Genomic DNA, 4,616 nt, shown 5'->3' with positions numbered 1-4,616 from the left:
GAACATGTAGGAAAGGAATATACACAAGTGGGAAGAGACAGAAAAGGGTGTATGGAAATACTTGGAGCAGATGGATGGGGACAGAGAAATGAGGAGGGAAGGAAGCTACTGGACTTTTGTAGGAGAAACGGACTGTTAGTAGTTAATAGTTGGTTTAAGAAGAAATGTGACAGCCATAAAATTACAAGATACAGTTGGAATAATGAACAAAAGTCTGTAATAGATTATATATGTAAACAAGGAAGTAAAGATGATAATGAACAACATTAAAGTAATACCCAGTGAGAACTTAGCCAGTGACCACAGGCTACTAGTAGGAGATGTGAGGAGATGGAAAATAAAAGATAGAAGGGAGGAACAAGAGAGATGGATAAGAGTATGGAAATTGAGGGATAAGATGACTCTATCAGAGCGTTCGAAGATCAATATGGAACAGGAATGTACCTATGAAATGCAAGAAGGTAATATATAACGCATACTATATGCCAATAATTGCATATGGAACAGAGACTTGGACAATGACAAAGACAGAAAAAAAAGAAAGATGCAGGCATTGGAGATGAAATTTTAAAGTAGTAGATTGGGGAAGACTAGAAGGGATACAATAAGGAATGAGGAGATACGACGGACAGTGGGGGTGGTGAAGCTTCAGGACAGAAGAGATCAGGTACAGATGGTGTGGTTCAGACACATGAAGAGGATGGGTGCAGAAAGACTGCCAGTAAGAGCTTACAATGCACAAGAAGTGGGAGTAAGGCCAAGAGGGAGACCAAGATGTCTGTGGAAAGAGCAGATAGTGGAGAATGTTAGAAGAGGTCAAAATTGGAACACCATGGAAAGAGAGGAGTGGTGGAAGACCAGAAAAAAATGGAGAAGCTTGACTTCTATACCGACCCAGCCAGAGGCAGGAAACTGTGAAGGGTGGTGATAACTATAAAATAAAATACAAAATTATTTTAATTGGCACCATTTGCTTCTGTATATATATACCTTTTGTCAAGACAAATAACATCAATACGGTCTACAATACACAAGACAATGATATTCTTGTCTAAAAAAAAATTTCACACAACTATATACTGGTAAAATTAAAACAAATTTAAAAAAATATTTTAAAAAACCCTCTTAACAATTTCTTCCAAATCAAGATCCTGTGTTACCACTGCTATGTGTATGTCTTGACTCTTCAATCAAATTCAAATGATCTCCTGATGAACTTTATTTTGTAATTTTCTGTTATTAATTTTCTAAATAAGTTAAAGCTCCATTTATCTACTCTGTTTGGTTCATAGCATCTCTTTTTCTTTTTTACAATCCTTACACAGTATACGAGGGGAGAGTGAAAAGTTTTGAGCTTCGCATGGAAGGAGTGATGCTAGGTAGTTAAAATTTGGAGGATGTAAGGTTTGAGTTTTAGGACACACTGTGCGAACCTTTATGAAATTCACGTTTTCTTCTATTTTTTTTGTCAGGTTGAAAATGAATGAAGTGTCAGAGAAGAGAGTGGCCGACAGGGCCGTGATTCGGTACCTCTGTTGGCAGGGCATCACTGCACAGGCTGCTTTGGTCGAGTGTGGCTTCACCGCACTTCCCCATCCACCTTATTCCCCTGACCTGCCCCATCAGATTTTCATCTTTTCCCTGCTATGAAGAATTCACTTCCACATGGACAAAGGTGGTCAGTCAGTGGTGAGAAGACTCAGGACAAATCATTCTACCAGATGACTGTAAACAAAGTGCAGCACAGAATGCATACGTGCATTGATCTGGGGGGATGATTATAGATATTATGTGATTATGTACAGAAATCATAATGAGAAACTGTAGCTGAAATACCCCTTCCCTGTGAGGCTCAAAACTTTTCACTCCCCTCCTCGTACACATTCAGTAAGCCAAGTTCATTTCTTCACCATTGGCCAACTGAAAACTTGGTATCTTCCATGGGTGTTGCTCAAGTTTACATCATTTCACTCATATGGCACACATTGTTACACTTAACTAAATAGTTATATACATATTTAAAATGCTACAATTAAAACAGAATACTCCTCAAGTATCCTGATGTCAATTCTTGTAAATGATGCCATTTTGTAATTTCACAAATTGGTTATTGACTAACTTGAGATTTACAGTTACCAAGAGCTTGTTATCATGGAAGTAGAAGATGTGTGTGTATTCTGATCCACTGTTACATTATTTTTTTGGTGAAATATTGGAAACAGCAATTGAACAAAAGGTTATTCAATACTAATGTTATTTTTATTTCTTTCAGTGCTTCGTTTAAAATGTGAAGTATATAGAATCAATATTAGTGGTAGCAGCTGAGTGATAATCAAAAGAACATATGGACTAAAGTGCTAGTGGAGACACCTGTGATATGGGATCATATGTTCTACAAAATTTCGCACATCTCAGGTGGTATCAGAGTAGGTTGATTAAATCTCATTGTTCACCACTTAAGGAATAAAACTTCATTATATATTTAACTAAAAGGCAACAGAAACATTACAATATTTCCTATTGGGTCAATCCATACAAAAACAAATAATTGTTTGCTTGACAATTATTTTTTTTATTCCACCACCTATTCAAGGATAGTTCAAAACCAGCATATCTTTTTAAAAACTGAGATTTGTTTAAAAAATGTAGGCCATTTTTTTCAAGACTTGGAACACTTTTGGCCTTTGCAGATAGTTGAAATAATTATGATACCTCACCTAATTCAAGCTACATTTTATATTCTGTGCCTTTTTTCACCAGCTCAAATGCAAATGGGTGAAATTTAGGGCTACAACTGATATTCAATTCTGAACAAATATCAAAGTTTAGAATTTTTATAGCATGGAAGTAATGTAATATCAGAGCTATAATTCGTATAGAGGAAATATATACATCCAAAGTTTTAGCAGAAAATATTTGAGCTCTGTTACGGGTTTCATAGCTCTCTGAAAATACTCTTTTCTCATTTTTTCAAAATTTGAGCCCCAGTATCTCTGGTGGGGGAGCTAATAAAAATTTGAATTACAGCGTAAAGAGTATCTATGAGAGGTACATGTAAAAAAAATAGATTGATTTTCCATAGGTACCAAAGTTACAACAGGAGAAAGTTAGTCAAAAACAGGCAAATTTACATTATTAGCTTCAAATAAATATTTCATTTTTAATAAACTACATGTAAATAGAATTATTATTGTTGAACGTTGTACAAACAACACACTTTCCCAACATGGTCAAATTGACTTATCAATTTGTATTTGCTCTGTAGTGAGTAGTCTGTGGAGAATGCTCTCCAAGAAGGTTGTCATGTAACACTATACATCGCGTTGCGGTCGGTCATGTTGGACACTAATAAAGTGTCAATTAACTGTTAGCACATGTTGTTACTCTTTGTAAAACCAACTACGGAAATATATTTGCTGAGGTTCAACAGGTTATGGGTCCAGATACGTTCCACTGTGCCCGTGAAGTTTGGTAGTTTATCGGAGTGCAACGGGAAGTGTCCTTTGTCTTCCTAACTGGACTGGCGAGAGTTTTGCACTTTCAGAAGAAGCTTGTTTCGTTAGCTGCTGAAGATGGAGTTCAAAACAACAGTAGACAAGCTGGAAGGTGCGCACAACTGGTCGAGGCGGAAACGACAAGTGGAGCTGCTGTTACGACACCACGACGTCCTAAAAGTTGTGGATGACACGTGTACTTCTCCACAGGAACTTGGTGCTGAGTGTACTGCGGAAGAACGAAGTAAGTACGAAGCAGAGTGTAAAACATTCCAGAAGGCGGACATTATGGCACAAATGATATTGGTAAATAGCATGAATGATGCTAATTCAGAACTTTCCAGCACGTGTGATACGTCTAAGGAAATTTGGAACAAACTGATGTCAGTGTATGAGCAAAGTTCGGCACAGTGATTGGATCTATTATCAGAACAGTTCTTCAATCAATCCAAAGATGCAGTGGAAGATATTGCAACATACGTGTCCAGACTTCAGAGAAATTTCCGTGAAATGAATGATGAAATGGAACGTCTTACGAAGTCCAAGGTTCCATAACTGCTTTTGATGAGTTGAATCATGTCTACCTTACCTAGTGAATATTTTGAATTCAAAAGTGTATGGGAATTAGTACCAGTGGAAGAGCGTACTGTAGACAGGCTAACTGAACGACTTAGGCTAATTGAAATGAGGCTTCCCAACAAGAGTAGTGACACAACAGCTTTTGTGGTGAAAAGTGATGATCCAAAGAAGCACAAGAAACGTCCAGAAATTGTTTCAAGGATGACTTTTCGAAATTCTGATCTGTGTTTCTTCTGAAACAAAAATCGAAATTGCTGCAAGACTGAAACAGATTTTAGCTGAAGTCAGTGTTGCAGGTCATGTAGTGAAAGAATTGATCACTGACTGTGGGAAGGAATTTGATAATGCAGAAGTGAAGGCTTTATTGAAAGAAAAGGGAATGAATTTCAGAACCACCATGCCTTACACACCTGAACAGAATGGAGCTGCAGAACGTGAGAACAGAACATTGGTTGAATGTGGCCGCTCCATGTTGCATTCAAAAGTTCTTCCAGTGAAACTTTGGGCTGAAGCAGTGAATACTGCAACGTATGTTCTGAACAG

At 37.3% G+C, this 4,616-nt stretch overlaps 1 pseudogene; it reads left to right on the top strand.

Annotated features, from left to right (window-relative positions):
- The first annotated feature begins 3,572 nt into the window (after nucleotides 1-3,572).
- LOC145990106 (uncharacterized) lies at nucleotides 3,573-4,310 on the top strand (annotated as a pseudogene).
- Nucleotides 4,311-4,616: the final 306 nt, after the last annotated feature.

This window comes from Lepisma saccharinum, chromosome 7, assembly GCF_977018435.1.
Source record: "Lepisma saccharinum chromosome 7, izLepSacc3.1, whole genome shotgun sequence".
Lineage (NCBI taxonomy): Eukaryota > Metazoa > Arthropoda > Insecta > Zygentoma > Lepismatidae > Lepisma > Lepisma saccharinum.
This window is presented reverse-complemented; position numbering and strand designations above follow the sequence as displayed.